Genomic DNA, 25124 nt, shown 5'->3' with positions numbered 1-25124 from the left:
TGGGCTCTTTCCCTATTCTTTGTGTAACACTTTGGTGGTGGCAGCTTTTAACCTAAGCTGGTAAGAATAAGCTTAGGGGGTCTTTCATGCAGGTCCCCACATCTGTACCCTAGAGTTCAGAGTGGGGAAGGAACCTTGACAACATATATGAGGATCACTGAGCTTGCTAACTTTTGTACACTAGCGGGTGTCCCAGATTTACCCTACCTGATGATTTATTTAATCCCTTTTTGGTTCGAAGGAAAAATCACAAAAGTTTTAGGAAAAAACTAAAAAAAGCCCTTTTTAGTTTCTCTGGCTGTGAACATTGCATTACTTTTCCCTTACTGGCTAGAAATACAACACTTGTCATTTCCTCAGAGAAAAGAACTGCATCCAAAATGACACTTGGATAAGTCTCAGCCCTTGCCTTCACTTTACTGGCACTTAGGAGCACTCAGCATGGCCACTGCATGGCCCATTTCCCAAGACTGGGCAGCAGGATGACTGTAGTGATGTGTGGCTATTTGCTGATGATGACTATGGTGCCCCTTTGTATTAATTCTCCAGCCAGTCATTCATCTTTGAATCATGGAGAGTAAAATCAAGACTATATGTGGTCATGGTCTAGTGATCACTGTATAAGCCACCTACTAGCTGAGGGTAAACACATCCAAGCAACATGCTTATATCGGAAGTGACCAAGAGACGCAATAACTTGTCAGGGGCTCGAGTTATTAGACCACAGTAGTGATACTGTTAGTTGGTACCACCCCATAGTTACTGCTTGTTGTTAGACAAGAAAAAGTCGCTATATTTCTTTCTCTGGGATTTTTTAGAATAATACTTTATAATTCTATAGCAGCTTTTATCAGAAACTATCAAAATGCTTAATACTGGTTTATATTAAGTTACACCACACCCATGAGATGTATTATCCCTCACTGGGGTGTTGAGGCACTGAATCACAGCAAGGTTAAGTGACGAGCCTGAGGCCACACAGCAAGTCTGTGGTGGAACTAGGAGTAAAAGTCAGATTCCCAGTCTTGTGCTTTAAACACAAGACCATATCTTTCTTTGTGAAAGCAAAGAATATGCCTCAGGTGAAAGGAACACCACAAAAAGCAAGTTTCATTATAAAGGAAAATTTAACTTCATTGTGGCAAGAAAATAATCTAAGACAACACAAGCACATGCTTTGCTAAAGGATTCAAACATTTGAGAACTTTATGACCACAGATTACAGCTTGCCAAAACCTCCATTTGAAGGACTGAAGAACTAGGATATATACCTTACTCATAGCTTACGTGGTGCTCAGCCTGGTGTGGTGTCAATATACCATAACTTGCTTCAGGGAAAATCCCCTCTCTTCAGTGTCTTCAGACCACCTAAATGAGTAGTCTCCATTGGTCCCTTTTCCAGATCTGTAGAATCTGAAATCCTAATAACTATATTGTAATCAGGCCTGCTGCCTGTGAACATTTATAATGGCATGTGTCATCAGTGGGGTTAGAACCCAGGGTTTTGGGCTGGTAAATGCTGATAAGAGTCTGGAGTACTTGGAATATAGGATTTGTCTCCTGTAACAAAGTGAGTGTGTCTGTCTCTATTTGTGTGTATACATGGCTGGGCTGTAAATGTAATTATTGGAGATTTCAGCAGATGGCACTGTAGACAAAGAAATAAAGCTGAATATGCACTATTGGAGCTATACAGTTCACCTGCTCCCCAGTAATTGCATACACATACCTGTCTGCCTGCAAGACTTGAATTATTTCCTGGCCTGCCCTTCCATCACTTTGAAGGTCCCTTTGAGAGGTGACATTGAAGCAGTTTCTCATGTCAGTCAGTCAAAAGAGGTGTTGGCTATGCATGGGCCAATTTTCACAGCAGAGAACTTACAGTAGCAGGGCTGGGAGTACTAAAAAGCACGGCAACAACCTCCCTGCTAGGTGCAGGCATCCAAAAGGGAAGGGGCACTTCAGTGACATGCTCACCTCTGACCTGCCAGCCCTGGGAAGTGCCTGCACAAGTGATCTATAATAGAAGAGCGTTCCAGATCAACCTAGTAGCTAAAGAGGTCACTTGTTTCAAGATTGTAGCTCCAAGGTTTGAAATTCATAAAGCTAGTAACTTATTGGTGACTGCTGGCAGAAAGCAGTTAGTTTGAAGGTGTTTTCCCCTCTCCTCACCACCTCCTCCCAACAATCAACAGCTGAAGTTTCATGATGCAAGTTTAATGGGAATATGGAAATGAGTTGTCAGCCAGCCCTCTTCCAAGCATCTAAGATATCCAACCTAAGTATCTATGTATCCTAAGATATACCAGCAGTATGCTAGATTTAAACTCCTAGTAAAGAGTCCTTCAGCGTCAAAGGGTGTCACCGTGCCTCAGTGGGTCACAGCCAGGAATAACAGATTCAGGACAATCTGCTGAGAAATAGGGTGGACCAACCCCACATGGGGGGTTATTCTATCATTAGATTATAGCACACCAGTTACAAAAGTAAACCAGTGTGATGAGGAAGTCAAAGATGCAGTCGGCTTAGGCATTCCAGCCCTTGTCTCACCATCCAGACAGTGGACTCTATGATGAGTGGTTACTGAAAACCAATTTAATCAAATACAGGTTCCTTCTAATCTCAAGAGATCAGCCACATAGCCAGGTCAACATATAACTTAGATCTTACCTTATAATCACACTGCTGCCAATCTTTTATTAATAAAACTTTAGATTTTAGTTATTAAAAGAAAAGAGTTAATAAATCATATACATACAAATAATTGCAAAGTCTTTATATCAGGTTTGTTGCAGCAATGGAATAAACTGCAGGCTTGTAAAATTCCTCTGGTATCTTCCAAAAGATTTTTAGTTGTAAATCCATAGTCCAGAGAATGAGGGCAGCAAAGAGGCAAAATGGAGATCTCAGGCATCTTTTATACCCTTTGCCACATGCCTGGAAATTTACTGGCTCAAACAAAGCTCACAGCCTTTGTTTGTGAAAAGTTACTGACCCAAGATGGAGTCCAGGGCACCTGAGCATATCACATGTCCTTACATGGTGTGATGACTCACCCATATTTTTGCTGAGACAGCCTCTTCCTATGGATATCTGAAGAGTTGATTCTTCTTAATGGCCCATCAAGCTTGAATAGGTTTCAGAGTAGCAGCCCTGTTCCTCTGTATCCGCAAAAAGAAAAGGAGGACTTGTGGACCTTAGAGACTAACATTTATTTGAGCATAAGCTTTCGTGAGCTACAGCTCACTTCATTTTATGCTCAAATAAATTTGTTAGTCTCTAAGGTGCCACAAATCCTCCTTTTCTTCAAGCTTGAATAGTTATTCACAATGGGCTGGCGAGATGAGGTGTTACCCCAGGAACAAACACATTTGAGATACAGAACCAATATTCATAACGTTAGATACAGTGATGCATGAATTTAACCAGAATAATCATACTTGATAGACTAACTTTCGTTGAAACCTTTCATTCTACATTTTGTAAAAAAATGTCCTGCAATTGTAAAACAGTGGTAGCAACAATGATACAAATGGACATTTTCAATTAGACAGTATCACAACGGATTATATTAAAGTATGTGTATAAATACACTTCAGATCACACACAGAATGACAGCAAGTTTAAAAGTAGACGTGTGTATATGTACACATGCACTGTAAATAATCACTATCTTTCATGTGACATGTTCAGTATGAAAGATAAAATACAAAGAGTTTTGTCTTAAAATCCCTGCCCTCATGTCCATATGAGATACCTTTATGGCATCCCTCAGGGTTTACAGTGTTTTCTGTGAAATATCCATGTATCCAATATTACTGCTTCAGGAGTAGTAATATTTATATTTATCATGGTAAGTTACAAATGCTAACACCCAGCTCTTTCCATAAGTAGAACTCAAAGCACTTTTTAAAGGCAATCAGTATCATTATCCCCCTTTTACAGATGGGTAAACTGAGGCAAACGGGTGACGGTCCAGATCCTCAATGGAAGTTAGGCACCTAACTACCTTTGATGATATGGGCTGAAGTGACTTGCTCAAGGTAACCCAGCAGGCTAGAAGCAGAGCCAGGAGAAGACCTGAGTTCCAGTCCAGCTCCCTAGCCACACTCAAAACACACTTTTGAACCACTGCTTCCTACTTTTCACCCAGAAATAACTGCAGGTGAAAAATGATTAACAGTTCACTGTCTAGCTGTCTCATTTATGGGTACAATCAGAAACTTAGAAATGGAAATTCTGCCATTTACACCGACAGTTTATTCTGGGTGCTACTATTTGCAAGCACAAAACAAGATCAGGCTGGGATTTAAACAAAAATCTTCTGATGATTTTGGGGTGTCATTAGGTTTGCATCCTTTCAGATTTAGTATACTTTAGTTATGTTCTTATCCCAACACTCAGTGACTTAGGGGTGAGTTTTTCTGAAGCACCTAACTCACTTAGGCACATCACAAAATCCCAACCTAAAGCACAGATTCATTTACAACATTCAGTCATCTCAGCATTAGTGAAGATTCAGTGTGTAAACCCATAAGCCCCAAAACACTGAGCTGAGTTACCCTAATGTAATAAAGTCCTTCTGTCATCAGTCATCTCCACCCTGTGTACCAAAATTGCATACACACCTGTACTATTTTAGTTTTGAAAATAGTAATAAATAAATATACATATAGCAATGTTTTTTACATCCTCCCTGCCCACACACATTGCAGACAACTACTCTTTAAAATCACCAAGATAATCTCTCTTCTCTTACCTTTGTTTGGACAAGTCACCAAATACAAGTACTTCTTTGCAGCAATTACAAAACCAACTTTTATGAAACTTCATACGTTTAACCTTCAAGTCCCTCACATTTTATTAAAATGAAAAGCCACAATAATATGAAGCTAGAAAATGTCTAGGTAATCACAATGAAGCAGCCCTTTAAAAAAATCCTGAAATTTTGCAGGCCACATATGACTCATCACAAAGTGATACTGTAAGGAAAAAATATGCAAGTTTAATTTAACTACTATGCTTTTTAAAATACACGTCATGCAGCTAAGACAAAAAATGATTAATTTACCACTTCATGGAATAATACTTACCATTAATATAGCACTTTTCACCCATACGTCTCAAAGCACTTAATAAAGGTGAGTAAATCATTGTTCCCATTTTGCCAAAGAGGAAACAGAGGCATGGAAGTTAAGTGACTTGCCCACTGTCATGCACCTAACCAGCAAGAGATGGGAAGAGAGAACAAGCCTCCTCTGCCTATCCACTTCAGTACATCAATTCTGTGGGGGTTTTTTTCCATAAAAAGCATTTACCATATACAATACATTTTAATGCTTTATATTTCTTCACAAAATCAGGTGAATTGTGCATCCAGAAGTGTGGATGTAAACAGAAGTCAAAAAACAAAAACAGAATAATCTGCCTTGATCAGAGAATTAAAGTCCATCTTCTCAAGGAAAAAAACTGTTTCTAAGACATTTTGAAGAGATGTGTTCTGTACCTAAATTAATGTAATCCCTCCCAAAATATAGATGGGGTATGAATCAGCAAATCATGTAAATGCTACTGTTGTATAATGGGGTATAGAAAGATAATTTAGTCCATAGTACATTATGGTAGATGAATATTGTACTCAATTACAGTATTTATATAGAATGTTCCTCTAAAAGAGTAGAACATTTCAAAGAAGAAAAATATTTTATGGACCAAATTCTGCTCTAACTCCAATGAAAATCATATTTCTTACTAGAAATGTTTGTTTTCCAAGTTATATACATTTATTGTTTAAATCTTTACAAAGATCCAGATCCATAAAGCCCAGACTTAGGTTGACCTACAAAACTCCTGCTCACTTGGACTATAAAGTCATTCTCAGTCTCTCTCTCTGGCTCGCTGCATATTTAGTACACAATGAAACAGCTTCAACAGGACTGAAAGCAGCCCACATCAGAATATCCCATAGTCGAGTAATTAGGAAACTCATTTGGGAAATGAGAAACCCCTGTTCAAATCCCTTCTCCATCAGGAAGAGGGGGGAATTGAACGAGGTCTCCCACATCCGAAGTGAGCTCCCTAACTCTGGGCAAAAAGGTAGCCAGGTGGATGAAGAGGCCTCACATATGTTTTGTGCGGAGTGACGCATGTGTCACTCAGGTACCTAAGTATGGACTTGTGGGAGTTATGGGCTATGTGCGCTTAAGATACACAGTCGGGAACCTCTGGAGTCAGGTGCCTATCTCCCTAAGAGCAGTGAGGCTTAGGAAACTCCCTCTGTTTGGCATCTGATATTGGCTACCTTACCTGGTGTCTTGTCTAGCATGCCAGCTTTTACAGATCCCATTCTTCAGTGCCTGTCTCTCCCCATGCATGGTATAGGGTGCCTAGGCCCCTATCTCAGGATTTGTAGATTTCAGTGATTTTCAAGGCAGCCAGAAGTTAGGCATTGCAACGCTTAAGTCCATTTATGGATCCAGGCCAAATTATTGAAATTCTTGTTTCAAACTAATTTTTTTAAAATTGTGTGTACACACACACACTATGAAATATATTTGACTTTTTAAATTCTGCCTTGAAACAAGAATGTCAAGAGTTTAGATTTATATTATATATGGTAGAAATACCATAGCAGTTATTTGCCCTTTTGACAAACACAAGCCTGATACAATAAATAATTTCACCTTAAAACTGTGATTTAATGAAGGTGGGTTTCTGAAAATTGCGGATACATTTAGTGAATATTTAGTTATGTGTACAAGAACCTTCCTAAGATTCCACTGACTGTAGGTTTACACCAGTTTGCCTCTTGCAGTAGTAAGTAGAAATCTCAAATACTTGTTTCCTAATTCAAGTTGATACAGTACACACTGGTTTAACCTTTAAAACAAACCCTTTCTGAGTGGTAAAATGGAAAAGGGATAAAAGGGGGTGGGAGAGAGGGAGAAAAACACCAAACCTCCCCCCAAAATAGAAAGGACCCCCCCCCAAAAAAAATATTCAAAACTGAAAGTTTTTTTCTTAAATTTCTGTGAACATTTTCAGACAAAAAAGGTTTTCCCTTACAAAACCTATAGAACAAAAATTACATCAAACTGACACCTTTCACCATTTTATTTTCCATTTTTTGACCAGCTCTAACTAGAACCATGACAACAGAATTTACACCTGAAGGAAACAGTTGCAGTCTTTACAATGATGTTTTGGCCACTACTACTTGATTCTCTTAGAGCAGCTGGGAAAACCTACCCTTAAACTGCAAATTCTGACAAGTGGGGGACACACCATCTATCAAGAGAGCAGCAAACCCTTTGCTACTTCATCCACATTTATTCCCCAATCTACCAGTATTACTCCCATCTCATTTGTATTACCCCAGAGTAGGAAATACATACATGCGTCCTCAACCAGACATCTGAGTTTAAGGCATGACTTCAGTGGGGCTCCACGTGGGCCCAAGGATCTGCCCATGTGCATCACATTGCAGAATTGGGGCTTGCACCACTGGAATCAGTGGGAGGTTTTCCAATAATTTCAACAGGAGTTGGACCACAAACTCAGAGGACAAGCTGAGGCCACAATTTTTTTTTTCCCTATTAAGGGCCTGACCCTGCAGCCCGTATCACATGAGCATCCCAGTGAAGTCACTCAGACTACTCCATGGAACAAGGACTGTAGGATCACCAAAAAGAACAACAATTCCCCCATTGTGGGGGGAAAAAGTGACTTTGGATCCTAAAGGGGCCTGCTCAACCTTTTTAAGTTTTAGACAGCTGTGCTGAATTTGAGGTCCTGAATTTTTTTTGCAGTCAGAGTTATGCAGAGTTACCATTCATTTTGTTTGTCCTATAAATAGGCCCAGATCTCTACAGTGCTGCATTGCATTCCTTCCACCTGTTTATTCAAAAACTGTGGTAAATAATCCGTTCTGCTTAAAATCCTCCGACACTTGCTTGGAGTGTCGTATTTTGGCAGACAGTGCTTCAAAGATATCATTCTGATCCACTGCTGTAGCAACCCTGTAAATTAATTCTTCCAAGGATTCCAAGCCTCTCAGTCCAAGATTAACTCCACAGCCTGCCAGAAAGTGGATAAAATAAAAAAGGCATTTAGAAATGGTGATTAAGGTCACAGTGAAATATTTGCCAATTAGCACATGAAGTAGAGTTGTTGATCTCCTTTGCTTTAAGCAATCAAAATCAAGCATCTTATAGGTTTCACCACTAGAAATATTGATTTAAACTTGATTATATATACTCTCTTGGCAACCTTGATCTAGCAAAGTGCTTAAAGTTGAGAAGATATTTAAGTATGTGTTTATGTATTTTACTGGATTGGGACCTGTATTGTCTGCCAGAGACTGGCAGATGGAAGAGATGTCTGTGGCTTCTACTGGGGACAGGGTTGGGGAGCCTGGGGGCTTTCCCTGCCCCATTTGCCAGGCAGCGGCAGCTGGGGGGCTCCCAATTGATGGGGGGCCCAGTAGGGGGGCCAAGTAGCTATTCTGCCACTGCCAATGATATGGCAAAGAGTTTATTTGCCCCTTTGATAGAGGGTATGTCTATTTGTCAGAATTCACAATTTAGAGATATGGTAAATTCTCCGCTGATCTCAAATGATCAACTATCAGCAGCAGTCATACTATATTTATAAAGATACAGATCTTGCCTCCATGATTCATGCCTCAAGATTAGACTACACAGTGCATTGTACATGGGGCTATATTTTAAAGCCACTGGGAAAGGAATGAAAATTTGTAGTAATATCTGACTCTTGCCCATTTGTAATCATTCACACTTACTTCTATAGCAGAGCTAAAGACAGAGCTAGCTTGTTTGAGGCTACATGTAGGCCATAAAACAAGTTTACTACATCATTGTTTAATTTAATTCCAGTTTAAGATCATTCAATGTTGTTGCAAGATCCATTTAAGCTTTCTAGATCCCTTAGTTTTTATTCAAATTTAGTTGTAGGAATGCTAGGATGTCCAATAAATTAATTTTAGTTTGTATCTTTTGCATACAAAGACAAACAAACAATCTCAAATACTGAGGCTGAACTAGGATTCAAATGGACCTTACTGATAAGTCTGTTTCAATTTTCATATTTCTAACCAGAAGCAATCTTGTACATAGTTTGCATGATCAATCTGTTAACACAACATACACGGAATCCTGCATGGTTGGAATCGCAGTCATATGGAAAACCAACTGAAGATACAGCTGGATCACTTCTTAACAGACTCCAAGCAGCCGCGTAGCCAGGTGGAGGGAACGGGGAGCGATCCAAAAAAAAAAAAAAGGCGGCACCACCCACTGTGGTGCTTTTACTCACCCAGCAGGCCCCCCCGTTCCCTCAACTGGGGAAAATTTAAAAGGCGCCAAGACATTCACAAGGCGCCACTTGTGCTCAGTGCGGGAACGGCCGCTGCTCCTGTAGCTACGCCACAGGTCAAGGCTGGGGAGGAGCAACAGTGATTTTTTTCATAGCTTCCTAGATCAGAAGCCCAGAAGGGACTACTGTGATAATCCAGTCCCCTCTCCTGTATATATATCACGGGCTATAAAATTTCCCTGAATTAACTCCTGTTTGAGCATATCTTTTAGAAAGATACCCAATCCTGATTGTAAAACTGCCAGTGATTAGAGAATCCACCCCAACCCTTGGGAAACTGTTCCAATGGTTAATTACCCTCACTATTACCTTGTGGGAAACTATCTGACCTTGATTGGCTTGTTACTTCAGCTAACTGAGATACCGTGTGACTGTTCTAAAGTCCGTATAATTCTACTTCTGGTTACCTTCATAGGAGCACCCAGATTGCTCAATCACGGACATTGAATAATACTGGTAAATTGTCTCATTTTGTGTACACAGGATGTTTTTCTCCTTTCTCTCTTCTATTGTGGTGTTATGCCTACAAATCTGTAATGTAATTTCCAACTCACCAGTGTCAAAATTCAGCACTCTGGCAGCTTCTCCTTCCACAGTGACCACTACATTGTCCCCCTCAATGAAGGCTGCTGTAACTCTCCTATGAGAAAGCATGATCTCAAAGAGTCTTCTACTACACTGGACATGATGTAGAGTCAATTCATTCACCCTGGGTTCAATATCCATCTTGTAGGCATTGAAAGATTGGTGGAATATGTTCTTCATTATCTAAATGAAACAGTGACTAGTGAAAGGTAACAATCTTAATTGCAAACCCCACATTTGCACCAACAAACATCTGTGCATGCATATTAGGCAGTTCTGCATCTACACAGACATACAACGTTGGGTGATCATAGGCTAAGAGAGAGATTAACGTCTTGCACTTGGCAAGCAAAAAGATAGGAGTGAAGAGTGAGCTGAAGAAAATTAGTGATGTCTCTTAGGGCCCCCTCCCTGAATGCAGCAAAAACTTATGCACATGCTTAATTTTACACATGAATAAGGCTACCTCTGGAGGTCATGGAAGTCACAGAATCAGTGACTTCCAGAGACCTCCCTGACATTCTCTGCTTCAGCCCCAGGGGCACCAGGATTCTGGCGCTGGCAGCCAGCAGGGACCTTGCAGAGTTCCAGGGACAGGCAGCCCTCTGCAAGGTTCCTCAGGGTTCCAACAACGGGTGATAGCCTTGCACAGAGGGAGGGGAACGCCTCCGGTGAACGGCTGGGGGTGTCCCGTTTTCTCTTTGGGAAATATGGTCACCCTGCAGCTCCCAGCTGCCGAGGGCAGAGGGGGAACCTGACAGTTCCCAGCCACCACGGTGGCAGGGGAAAACAGAGTCGCAGCAGCAATAGTCACAGAATTATAGGTTATGGCTTCCATCGATTTTTGTTTATTGCCCAAGACCTGTCCATGACTTTTACTAAAAATAACCATGACAAAATCTTAGCCTTACACATGAATCGTCCAAATGACTTCAAAAAAGTTAAGAACATGGGGAAGAGTTTGCAGGTTGGGGTCCCCTGAGGTTCCTCAGGGAAGGGACTGCATCATTTTTGCTTCTGTACAACTTTTAGCACAATGGGTTCTGATTAGGCCTTTAGGCACTCCTGTAATAAACATGCAGTAATAATAAACTACTAAAAATGGAACAGGAATGTGATTACCAGCCCCTTTAGAAAGGAGGATGGAGTTGAATATTAACTACAAAAATGAAAACAAATGAAGCTTTCACTGTGAAGTCTTTAAAACTGGGGTTAGAGAATTAGTTAATTAGTTAGTTACAGAGAAGAAATCAAGGAGATGGAGCATAAGTAATAAAATCATTACAATTGTTTATGACTATTAATCACAAGCACTCTTTCTTCATCAAAGAGCCATCACTAGCAGCAATCTTCACTCCTGATCAATGCTATCCTTAGTTTCTTTACACTGATAACCATACAAACAACCCCCATGCATGACACTGCTCTTTTACTTCTAAGATCTAAATGTGTTTCTTAAAAGAAAGCAAAATGCTGTGTTCAAAGAATGTTCTATGTCCTATGTTCAAACAATGATTTGATTTGGGCTTGCTTGTTTAAACCATTTGCTATGTAAGGAATTGGATATCAGAAGAAGCTTTGCTTACTTTTTGCAAATATCGGATGCTAAATCCAGGTTCCCACAGGTTGCATGGCAATATATGGTTATTACTAAAATGAGTGTGGGTGCGGGGAAATCCAGGAAATCTCGTGATATGGAATAATATCACTGCACTTTCCCCTGAAACTGAATTATCTTCAGTTACATGTACACACTTGAATCAAAAGAATCAATTCACTTGTAAGAGGCTTTCTCCCCCCACCCCAACCTCCAACACACACAAACGGGTGATCATCAGCTGGCTTTTCTAAACAAACCAATTTCTTAGCACAAAAATTATGACTCAGGAAAAAATGAATAGCAAGAAAATAGGCCATAATTTTATAAGCAAAATGAAGCCATGACTAGAACACAAAAGGCAAGGAAGCTACAGAACTGTTGTTGTTGACTACAGGGGGAAAAAAAAGGAATACTAACACCAGAAAATCGCATCACAATGCTTAACACTTACATAGCACTTTCCATCAATAGCTGGGCCTGATCCTTTATCAGTAATACCAACACTAGTTGTGTCATGGATTTCAGTAGGAGCAGGGTAAGTCCCAACGCTATAAACCCTTATTCATGTAAAGTAATCCTTATTCATATTAATAGTTCCATTGAAGTCAATGAGACACTACTCCCATAAGTAAACCTTACTTATGTTTGTCAAAGTTGAAGGGTGCAGCCCTAACTAATCCTAACACCACTCCTATAGAATACAAGTCATGGGTGTGCTTCAGCAAAGCACTTAAGAATGCGCTTAAGTTCCTTTCAAGTCTGTTAAAGCATGTGCTCAAGTGATTTGGTTCAAGGCCATGAATCCCATTTTGCGACAGCTGAGATGCTGGGATTAAGTGACATGGCCAAGGCTATGCAGCAAGTCCACAGCAGAGTTGATAATATAACTCCAGAGTTCCTGGCTCTAAATCAGCCAGTCAGCACTCAGTTTCCCTCAAGTTCTGAATCACACTTGTTTTGCTAAGCAGCTGTCAGAATGATAGGGATTCTTTATGGCTAGGGAGATGGTCCTTTTTCCTATTGGATAGAAATGTCTATAGTTTGCTCACAGAACTGGCAAAACCATAGAGAAAATTTATATTTTTAGTGGATTTCTGTAAAATGAAAGGAATTGGCCATTTCATCTGATATTTTTACTAATAAAAGTCCCAGTCCTGTCTCCTCCACCAAGAAATATAGCTGATTTTCCATGTAATGGGGGGGAAAGACTGCTAACTTTTCTCTTTGGGCTTCACCTCAACTTTAGGTTCTATCTTGTTTTGGGGGGTTTATTGATTTCCTAATGGATTATTGTTCCAGCTAGTGTGTAGCAGTGAAGTATATCAACCTGTTAGAGTGCCTGATGTTTCTTGAAGCTGCATTTTTGCATAGTTATTTAGTAACTTCAAACTCACTCACTTGCCGTGGGAAACCAGACATCCCTTCCCCCCTCTTGAACCTCATGATTCTTCCCTTTTCTTTCTTCTGTTATTCAGCCTGGCTATAAAGAGTCAACTACCTTATTGTCCGACTTAACTGTGGTCCCTTCACAAAGGATATATCCACACTGGAAAAAACAACCACCAACCTCCAGTAGTGAATCTCAGAGCTTGGGTCTACGGACTTGGGGTCACAGTACAGCACTAAAAATAGCCAGGTAGACGTTCCATCGCAAGCCGAAACTTGGGCTCTAAAGCCTGGGAAGTATGGTGGGCTTCCAAGACTGCATGCCAGCCTGAGCACAGCATCTACATGGCTATTTTTAGCATCGTGACGTGAGACTCAGTCTGCAGACCCAGGCTCTGAAACTCACTGCTACGGGGTTTTTTTTTTTTTGTTTCGTTTCTTGTAGTGTAGAGGTACCCAAAGATGAGCTCCCCAGTTCACTTCATCATAGCATCTGCCAGTGGATAAATGCTGGGAGTTTTATCCTTAGTAAGGGTCATTTATACCCAAGCTCCTTAAACCTGGACTGTGCAATTGTGACAGAGTGTGTATAGAATCATAGGATATCAGGGTTGGAAGGGACCTCAGGAGGTCATCTAGTCCAACCCCCTGCTCAAAGCAGGACCAATCCCCAACTAAATCATTCCAGCCAGGGCTTTGTCAAGCCTGACCTTAAAAACCTCTAAGGAAGGAGATTCCACCACCTCCCTAGGTAACCCATTCCAGTGTTTCACCACCCTCCTAGTGAAAAAGTTTTTCCTAATATCCAACCTAACCTCCCCCACTGCAACTTGAGACCATTACTCCTTGTTCTGTCATCAGCTACCACTGAGAACAGTCTAGCCTAAGGCTCACTCACCACTCTCTGCACTTGGCAAGTGTCACCACTAGGACAAACTGAGGAGATAATTGTTTAAGGACCAGATGATTAACCAAACAACAAGATGATTCAGCTTATGGAGGGCCAGAGAAACTGAGGATCTCAGGCAGGTAAGAGTCCCTCACCATCCCCCATGTCTAAGAGAAGGTAAAAGCCTGGGGATCAAGACTTGGGGCAAGTCTACACTACAAAAGAGTCAACCTAAGTTATGTTGACATACAGCCACCACAATAATAAAATTGCTTTTGCATATCCACACTACGGTGGCCTGCATCCTCACCAGGAGCTCTTGCGCTGATTTAACTGTCAGTGTGGAGCATCGTGGAATGGCTTCTGAAAGGCAGCAACAGGTGATGTAAGCAACAAAGTGTCTGCACTGATACCGCGTTAACCTAACTGGACCGACCTAAGCACTATGCCTCTTGCAGAGGTGGAGTTAAGTCAGCGTAGTGGGCAAATTACATGGGGAGGGGAGAGCTACATTTTAGTGTAGATGCTTACAGAGTTAGGTCGACAAAAGGCAGCTTACGTTGACCTAACTCTTTAGTGTAGACCAGGACTCAGATAGCACAATGGAAATAAAGAACATGGTGTTGAACTTGCCGGAGGTGTGCGTAAGGACTGTGTGCAGCAAGGAATCCAGGGGGAGGGAGCCCTGCCCTGTGACAGCAACATTACATTTATTTTTAAAATGGGTTAACACAGTAGAACCTTCTCCTTTCAAATACTTTTGAGATAACATTATGGGTATCAGAGAGCTCTGTTAATTATTTTCTAGATGAATGTGATTACAGTACTAGAAAATTGTGAGCTGTTAACAGTACCCTCATTATCTGGGCTGGTCTTTTAACTGGCTGCCTCATTTTCAAGCTATTGCAGTATCCTAATTTCCATGCGACCGATAAAGGGGGAGGATTTTAGATTTTTAGCTGCATCATCAAACCTGCAGACCAGCTTTGTGGAGGCATGGAGTGGGGCAGGAAAACACTGCACTTCATTTAAACAAAACAAAGCAGAAACCCCCTACTCCTTCATTGTAATTAGAAGAAAAAGTGAAAAATTCTCCAATAAAGTTAAAAGGGACCTACAAATATTACGTGCATTGAAGAGAAGTAGAACACCTGGATTTGTGGTACTTATTTTTCTTGGTTGGTTCCCCTCCCCCCCAGCAAGAGAACATGAAATGTATTTTGTTTGGCAGCACTACAGCTGGAAAATGAACAGCAGCTGTATTTCAGGTTGGATGAGGTCTTCCATTCCTTCTCCTTGCCCAGTTGTCAGTTTCTCATTACTTTTTGAAGTTTTCCCCTCTCTGGCTTAAGTTTCGTTAAATAATTAAAAATGAATTGAAGCAGAGGGACTAGATCCTGGATCTCCCCCTTGAGTGCTCAAAGCACTAGGTCACAGCATTATTCTCAAGCTTGTGAGCTCCCTCTGGCTCAGAGAATTTATTATGATTTTATCCACAGTGGAATGGCTGCAACAGGAGAGGGACTACCTCATCAGAATATCCCACAGGCCACTGGTTAGAGCACTCACTTGAGAGATGGCAAATCCCAGTTCAAATCCCTTTCCCCTCCCTAGTGGAGTGGGGGATCTGAACCAGCAGTCTCCCACATCCCAAGTGGGTATCTTAGCCTGCGGGCTAAGAATAATGAGGGAGCTTATTCTGTCCCCAAGCTTCTTGCTAAAATAGCATAGGTGCCTAACACCAAGAGAGGGTGGGTAGCTTTGAGAACCCCAAGCAGAGGGAGAGGCCTCCCTGTATCCAGACATATAGGCACCTATCTCTGAGAGGTGAGGCAGAGCTTAGCACCAACACCTCACCTTGGCATCTCCCATTGGCTAGCATAGGTTTGGAGCAGCATAGCATGGTGGCTCTTGTGAATCTCTCCCCATGAATTGGATAATGAGAGGAGCTTAGGAACTTTACCCAGGCTGTGTGAATCCCAGTGATTTTCTAGGCATGGTGATGCTCCCAGTAACCATGCCCAAGTTTCTTTGTGAATCTAGGCCCCTGCCTTCACACACACAGAACCAGATGAAAATCAGGCAACAACCCAAACATCAATTATGTACAAACCAATAGAAAGATTATGAATGAGTAGCAGATACCAGGCACAGGGGGTATGATTTTGCATTTATCTTTAAGTGTAGAGCATGTTTGCTTTCAATATACCTATCACTAAGAAAACAAATATTTTTTATTAAAGTACAGTGAATTGTCTGCATTTATCTATAAATCAAGAAAAGGGCATAAAAGTAATTCCCTTAGGGAGCCAATTTATTTCCTTAGCTTGTTTTTCTTAAGCATGCTAGTACTGATCCTGTAATGTGCTAACTACCCACAGCTTCCATTGACTACAAAAGGAGCCCTGTAATCTGATCCTGGAGCAGAGTCAGAATTTCTTGCCTTGTCCCTGTCCTTAGTTATTATGATGGGATGAACCAACCTACTTTCCAGATTTCAACAGCCCAGTAGGTAGTGCAGAGTAGGATTGAAAAGTAGGTTGGGATTTGGATTAGGTTAGTTTAATTGTTTCCCTTCCAAAGTGATACACTGGCTCACAGAGAGAAAGCTAAAATCTGCACTCAAAAATGCTTAAATGTAAGACAGACTCATTCTTAACTTTTTTAATTTGACAAACATAATGAATAAATTACTCAACTCCCTGGTTAATGTCCTCCATCTGAGCTCAATGCAGAATGGTAAATAGACATGCATATCTGGAGATTTATGGTCTGTCCTTGCCAATAGATAAAGAGCAGAAGTTACTGGTTAAATGCAGACAAAACTTTTGTTCTTTCAAGGGCTCACTTGAGATTTAGGATGGTTGTTGCAGATTTGTTGCCTCTAACATATATTAATTGTGAAACTGCTTATCTGAGGACTTCCTCCATAGTATAAATTCCATTGGCCAACCCCCAAGTTCTTTAAATAAAGAAACCAAGGCTTTTTTTTTTTTTTGTGGGGGCGGGGGAGGGGCACAAAGGACAAGTGGAATTTTAAAGATCTAAGGCTGTGTGATTTTTTTAATAAGATTACCAGTACTTTTCTTTGGCTGTTTAACTTTTCCAGAAGCACTGTATATCGAAGGCCATAGGCTCCAGTCTTGGCCCTTAGTCTGGCCACTTTGCACAGCTCAAACAGAACAAAGCAGCCCTAAAGGGAAACCTTTACTCTATGTAGAGGGCAGAGGGAGGGAGGCCAAGGTCATGGCTAGAATAAGATGGGGACAGAGCTGGAGTGCATTGCACTCTTCCCAGTACTGTTTGTGGGACCGCTGCTGCCAGTGTAACACAGAACAACAGCCTGACCACCTGCCCTTTGAAAATCAAAATGACTTAACTTGGGCATCCAAAAATTCAGGAACCCATAGTCACTAGCCACATTTGAAAATTAGGTGGGTATATAAAGCTTGTGTGTTCAGAACCTCAGCTCCTGATTCAGCTGTCAATCAGGAGCTTTCCTCATTACCCCAGTCCTTTCCCGTGAGAACCTGGAAGCTTTAGCCAAGAATTTACTATTTCCCTGGTAGTTTTTAATAGAGCCTGTTCACATACCGGATTATTTGCATACAGAGATTGATGCTGCTTGCTGGACTGCTGATCACCAATTCCTTGGATAATTAAAATGTCCAGAAGAATCTCTGGTGCCAGAATGCTAAAATTATTGAAACTGCGCTTAAATTGTTTCATTTTGGGGGAAGAGGAAAGGGTGTTCATGCAGTGGGTAACATTACCTGTTAAGCTATTGAAGCTATGTGGTCACATGGTTGGCTTTATAGTAGAGAGTTTAGAGTGGCACAGAGTAATACCCATCCTTATGTGCCATTCCGTCCAAGATGCATGCCTAACTGATCTCATTGTTTCCTTCTCCTAATCTCATTTGTGTCTTCTTCCATGTGTCCTAGTATGCCCAGAACTCCTTTCCGAGCCTGTTCTGACAAGTGTCCAGCCTTGTCTCCTTAAAAACACACTTCTTCCTTGAAGTCTATAAACCCTCGTCTTCTCCATAAAGAAGCATTGTTAAAAAAAACTGAACAAAAGATAATTACTCTACACCATGGTAAATAAGCCAAAATGGTCAGACTTCCTGGCATTCTGATTTTTAGTAAATATGAAGATTAAAGAATAGAGAGTAATTGTATTCCTAAAGGTTCACGTGTTTCAAGGCATGGACAAAATTGTCATATGACCAGTGTTTATGAAAACTAGTATGTATCACTCTTATCAATATGTACCACTCAAATGAGATTAAAAACACACGTAATTTCTAAGGCTAAAATTAGCTCTGACTTCCTATACTCATAATTCATGGTTAATTAATAGTTCTATCATCAACATTGGTATTTTAACAATTGTCATAGAAAAGCAATTATCTTAGAAAATGGTGGTATCAAAACAGACAACTTATAACAATAAGCTAACTAGTCACAGTATTCAGCCCAAAACATTGTTAGGGGGCTTATTCCTTCACCCATTTACTTCCCTGGTCCTTCTCGCATGAACAGAGAGCAACAATACCCGAAGTCCAAAGGTGCAAACAATTCGATGTTTATTGGGGTGAACTTCCAGCAAGCATGATTCCAGTTTCCTTCCTTAGTATCCTCCTTCCCAGCTCTGACACCACAGAGCCTTACACCTGTGTCCCTGTTCCCATTCCTACCCTTAGCCAAACATGATTCCAACTTCCTTACCCTCATTCCCTGTTCCCATTTCCCACTTTAGCAAAACATGATTCCAATTTTCTTACCCCCATTCCCATCTCCCTCCCCCACCCACCCACCCACACACACACCCCTTAAGGTTAACCTGTCCCCCTTATTTTCAGGCTTGACTTGTTTTTTTCACCTCCCTTTCCTGAAGGGCCATAATCTGAGTCTTCTAGTAGCTTGTTTGCTGACCAGATGTATTCGTTATTTGCAGCTCCTTTGTGCCCATCAGCTAGGTAATTTGCATTTACACACAGAGGCTTACTAGCTTGCTTCTGGACCCAAAGCTGTTAGCAGCTCAGACACTGTCTTAAAAGGGAAGCATTTTACTTCCACCAGAGTTCTGATTACTTTCATCTCCTGCTCCAAAACACACAGAGATCTGAAAAAGAAAGCACAACCTATTGTGGCTCCTTTTGGAGCCCTATTAGGATTTTAATGAAGTACCATGTTTTATTTGCATTTCTTTTACCCCTTTTACCCAATAGACACTCCACACGTCCTGGGAAAATGCACATTCCTTCCATATAGTTTAACCTCCATAACATCATATTAGCCAAATTAATTTTACACAAGGTGTAACTGCCTCCCCCAAAACTCCCCCAGAGTTTTCATGCACACCCACCAAAGCAACAATCTAATCCCCCAGAGCCATCTCAAGGTGTCAGTGTTCCCATCAAACATCCAAAGTATCTTCATAGCTATGAGGCTAAATGCAAGGTTTGGTTTGGTTTTTGAATACTTACCAAGCCACTATACACTGATAAGTGATAGAAATGAACTGTTGACTTTTTTGTAGCAGATGCTTGCGTCACTCAAAGAACATAGTGATTTTATTCAAAAAATTCTAGAGTTCAGTAAACAAAAAATGATAAAAGATTACTTAGCTGATGGTAGGTCTGCAGAATTGTTTTTCCTGTCAACCGTTAACAATAATTCCACCTTTTATAAGATATTCATTGTGTTCAGATAAAAGATATTATTCAGTTACAAAAGGTAACTAGCTTAGAATTTATTCTAATCTCTTCCTGGTGCGAAATCTTATCTTCTTCGCAACTGTATCTGCCTAACATTTTGCAAAGCAGTTGTTTGCTGTCAAGAACAATCTCCAGCATTCTTCTCGGAAAAGGCTCATTCTATCCTAAGATTCACTCAGCACAACAGACCATTGCCACTTAAGTGGTAACTAAGTAACCACATGCTCATTTCCTTGATCCTGGCAGGTTAGGAACCTAGCACAAGACTATTTATGAAGATGACGCACCAGTATGGCTATTAAACACTGATGATATGCAGAAGAAAAGGTATTATTTAGATATAGAAAAAATTTTCAAAAAGGAAAGCACAATATTTCTGCAAAATAAAAATAAAACCCTATCCTGTGCATTTCAAATAGCCATACTATGAATGGGGAAAGAGGGAAGGAAAAATCCTTGCTAAACTGCTGTGAAGAAAACTACTTCTAATGTATATATTATATCAAACAGGGCAGTGCTGTATTTTGTCAAAGGCCGACTGCTGTGATAAGTCATGCAGTAACAGAGCTCATAAAACCTAGGGCCCCAGAAACAGGAAAGAATAAAGAACAAAACTGCGAGAAAGGCATTTCAAATGAGGATTGTGGTGTGCATTTTCAATACTCATTCTACTGCCCCTTCACCCACCTGTTATATCTTTCCTTTCTCCAGTAACATATGCTGGAACTGCAGAAACCAGTAATGCTGCTACCAGTAAAGCAGGATCCTGCAACATAGAAGGATTAAGAAAAGGAGTACTTGTGGCACTTTAGAGACTAACCAATTTATCTGAGCATGAGCTTTCGTGAGCTACAGCTCACTTCATCGGATGCATACCGTGGAAACTGCAGCAGACATTATATACACACAGAGATCATGAAACAATATCTCCTCCCACCCCACTGTCCTGCTGGTAATAACTTATCTAAAGTGATCATCAAGTTAGGCCATTTCCAGCACAAATCCAGGTTTTCTCACCCCCCAACCCCCATACACACACAAACTCACTCTCCTGCTGGTAAAAGCAGCATCACTTGCCCCATAACCTCAGCCATGCGGAACGCAATGCCATCCACAGCCTCAGAAACAACTCTGACATCATAATCAAAAAGGCTGACAAAGGAGGTGCTGTTGTCATCATGAATAGGTCGGAATATGAACAAGAGGCTGCTCGGCAGCTCTCCAACACCACTTTCTACAAGCCATTACCCTATGATCCCACTGAGAGTTTCCAAAAGCAACTACAGCATTTTCTCAAGAAACTTCCTGAAAAAGCACAAAATCAAATCCGCACAGACACACCCCTGGAACCCTGACCTGGGATATTCTATCTACTACCCAAGATCCATAAACCTGGAAATCCTGGGCGCCCCATCATCTCAGGCATTGGCACCCTGACAGCAGGATTGTCTGGCTATGTAGACTCCCTCCTCAGGCCCTACGCTACCAGCACTCCCAGCTACCTTCGAGACACCACTGACTTCCTGAGGAAACTTCAATCCATCGGTGATCTTCCTGATAACACCATCCTGGCCACTATGGATGTAGAAGCCCTCTACACCAACATTCCACACAAAGATGGACTACAAGCCGTCAAGAACACTATCCCCGATAATGTCACGGCTAACCTGGTGGCTGAACTTTGTGACTTTGTCCTTACCCATAACTATTTTACATTTGGGGACAACGTATACCTTCAGGTCAGCGGCACTGCTATGGGTACCCGCATGGCCCCACAGTATGCCAACATTTTTATGGCTGATTTAGAACAACGCTTCCTCAGCTCTCGTCCCCTAAAGCCCCTACTCTACTTGCGCTATATTGATGACATCTTCATCATCTGGACCCATGGAAAAGAAGCCCTTGAGGAATTCACCATGATTTCAACAACTTCCATCCCACCATCAACCTCAGCCTGGTCCAGTCCACACAAGAGATCCACTTCCTGGACACTACAGTGCTAATAAACAATGGTCACATAAACACCACCCTATACCGGAAACCTACTGACCGCTATTCCTACCTACATGCCTCCAGCTTTCACCCTGACCACACCACACGATCCATCGTCTTCAGCCAAGCTCTGCGATACAACCGCATTTGCTCCAACCCCTCAGACAGAGACAAACACCTACAAGATCTCTGTCAAGCTTTCTTACAACTACAATACCCACCTGCGGAAGTGAAGAAACAGATTGATAGAGCCACAATAGTTCCCAGAAGTCACCTACTACAGGACAGGCCTAACAAAGAAAATAACAGAACGCCACTAGCCGTCACCTTCAGCCCCCAACTAAAACCCCTCCAACGCATTATTAAGGATCTACAACCTATCCTGAAGGATGACCCAACACTCACAAATCTTGGGAGACAGGCCAGTCCTTGCCTACAGACAACCCCGCAACCTGAAGCAAATACTCACCAACAACCACATACCACACAACAGAACCACTAACCCAGGAGCTTATCCTTGCAACAAAGCCCGTTGCCAACTGTGCCCACATATCTATTCAGGGGACACCATCACAGGGCCTAATAACATCAGCCACACTATGAGAGGCTCGTTCACCTGCACATCCACCAATGTGATATATGCCATCATGTGCCAGCAATGCCCCTCTGCCATGTACATTGGTCAAACTGGACAGTCTCTACGTAAAAGAATAAATGGACACAAATCAGATGTCAAGAATTATAACATTCATAAACCAGTCGGAGAACACTTCAATCTCTCTGGTCACGCAATCACAGACATGAAGGTCGCTATCTTACAACAAAAAAACTTCAAATCCAGACTCCAGCGAGAAACTGCTGAATTGGAATTCATTTGCAAATTGGATTCTATTAATTTAGGCTTAAATAGAGACTGGGAGTGGCTAAGTCATTATGCAAGGTAGCCTATTTCCCCTTGTTTTTTCCTACCCCTCCCCCCCCCAGATGTTCTGGTTTAACTTGGATTTAAACTTGGAGAGTGGTCAGTTTGGATGAGCTATTGCCAGCAGGAGAGTGAGTTTGTGTGTGTGTGTGTGTGTGTGTGTCCGTCCGTCCCCGGGAAAAAAAAAGAGGGGGGGGGGGTGAGAAAGCCTGGATTTGTGCTGGAAATGGCTCACCTAGATTACCATGCACATTGTAGGGAGAGTGGTCACTTTGGATAAGCTATTACCAGCAGGAGAGTGAGTTTGTGTGTGTGGTTTTTGGAGGGGGGTGAGAGAACCTGGATTTGTGCTGGAAATGGCCCACCTTGTTTATCATACACATTGTGAAGAGAGTTGTCACTTTGGATGGGCTACTACCAGCAGGAGAGTGAGTTTGGGGGGCGGGGGGCGGAGGGTGAGAAAACCTGGATTTGTGCTGGAAATGGCCCAACTTGATGATCACTTTAGATAAGCTATTACCAGCAGGACAGTGGGGTGGGAGGAGGTATTGTTTCATGATCTCTGTGTGTATATAATGTCTGCTGCAGTTTCCACGGTATGCATCCGATGAAGTGAGCTGTAGCTCACAAAAGCTCATGCTCAAATAAATTGGTTAGTCTCTAAGGTGCCACAAGTACTCCTTTTCTTTTTGCGAATACAGACTAACACAGCTGTTACTATGAAACCTGTCATAGAAGGATTAGTTGTGCCTACTCAGAGTAGTCAGACTTTAAGGCCAGAAGGGACCATCATGATTTAGTCTGACTTCCTGCACATTGCAGGCCACAGAACCTCATCCACCCACTCCTGTAATAGACCCCTCACCTTTGGCTGAGTTACTGAGTCCTCAAAATATGATTTAAAGACTTCAAGTTACAGAGAATCCATCCACCATTTACTCTAGTTTAAACCTGCAAGTGACCTGTACCCCATGCTGCAGAGAAAGGGGAAAAAACCAAACCAAACCCAAACCACCAAGAACAAAAATCAGCCAATCTAATCTGTACATTTTCAGAATGATTGCACTCTATACTGTATGTTTAATATGGATTGCACTAACAAAATACAGTAACTCCTCACTTAATGTTGTAGTTATGTTCCTGAAAAATGTGACTTTAAGCAAAACTATGTTAAGCGAATCCAATTTCCCCATAAGAATTAATGTAAATGTGGGGGTTAACTTCCGGGGGAAAAAAGATTGCCAGACAAAAAAGGCATTATATACATTTTAAACAAGCAATTTACTGCAGTAATAAGTTTTAAACAAAACAATTTAATACTACAATCATTGCTGAGTGTGAAGCCATGGGAGGTGCCCCCGCCTTACCCCACACAGGTGCAGCCCACTGGCACTGCAGACAATGAGGCAGGCAAGGAGGCCGAAGGTGCCATAGGCTAAGAGAAGCACATTGTGCAGCAGCAGCTTCCTCTATTGTGCAAGCACCGGGGGCAGGGGGGTCAACCTTTGGCCCTCCCACTCCACTCCTTCCCCCAAGTCCCCACCTTTACCCCGCCTCTTCCCACCACCTCCACTTCACTCCTCCCCCCTGCCCACAGCAATCAGCTGGTTTGCAGTGTTTGCGGGGGGGGGGGGGGGGGGAGGAGTGAGGATGCTGAGTGCAGGCTCCCCCTCGTTCCCCTGCCTCCTGCATGCCGCAAACCAGCTGATTACTGCGGGCAGGAAGAAGGCACTGATCCGTGGGGTCCACTGGTGGGTGGGAGGCGCTAGGGGGGACGGGATGGGACATAGAGGAGCTGACAGGGGGGCTGCCAGCTGTGAACAAAGCAGGCAGCCAAACGACATTGTAGCAGAGCATTGCACAACTTTAAATGAGCATGTTCTGTAATGGAGCAGGGACGTAAGATCGAAACAATGTTAAGCGGGGAGCTACTGTATTTGGTTTGGAAGAATCTTGGGCCCAATTCTGGATGTCATTTATACTGGTGAAAATTTACTTCAGTGGTGGCTTTACCCTTGTTCCTGATTTACACTACTAAGAGTGAGATCAGAATCAGGCCTTTTGTGTTAAGCAATTTGGGCAAGTTAAATAGAGGAGGATCATAAGCCCTTCTGTGAAATGCCCAACAGAGGTTCTTTTGGCTGAAAGGCAGACTGTACATTAAGTAGGGCTTTTTTATAAAAAAAAAAAAAAAAAAGCTGAACAAAAACCCCTTGCCTCTTTTTTCCTCCACTCTGTCTCTGACTCCAACCTCCTGCTTCTTGTGCCATCTGAGTGATGCATATCACGTCTTCCGGCTGCAATCCTCTTTCTCTCACTAACAAGACCCTGGGGATGTACGTGTTACAAACACCCACTTGTATAACAGCATAGCAACCTCTTTGATAAAGCATCTTTAAAACAAGTTTTATTTAATGAGTGTAGAATGTTCAGATGCTTGGACATGTGACGGTGTTGTGCATTTTAGACATGTCTCTAAGTCTGTATAAAAGGTGACAAACTGAAAGAAGGGACATGCTGTTCATATCACCCTTGAACTTCTGAGACAAAGTACACCATGAAGACCTTTATGCAATTGCCATTTGTAACCGAATCATGGTCAAACCACCCTCAGATGGTGCTCAGATACCGTGTG

Source organism: Eretmochelys imbricata, chromosome 12 (assembly GCF_965152235.1).
Source record: "Eretmochelys imbricata isolate rEreImb1 chromosome 12, rEreImb1.hap1, whole genome shotgun sequence".
In the NCBI taxonomy this organism is placed as follows: domain Eukaryota; kingdom Metazoa; phylum Chordata; order Testudines; family Cheloniidae; genus Eretmochelys; species Eretmochelys imbricata.
Note: the sequence above shows the minus strand (reverse complement) of the source record.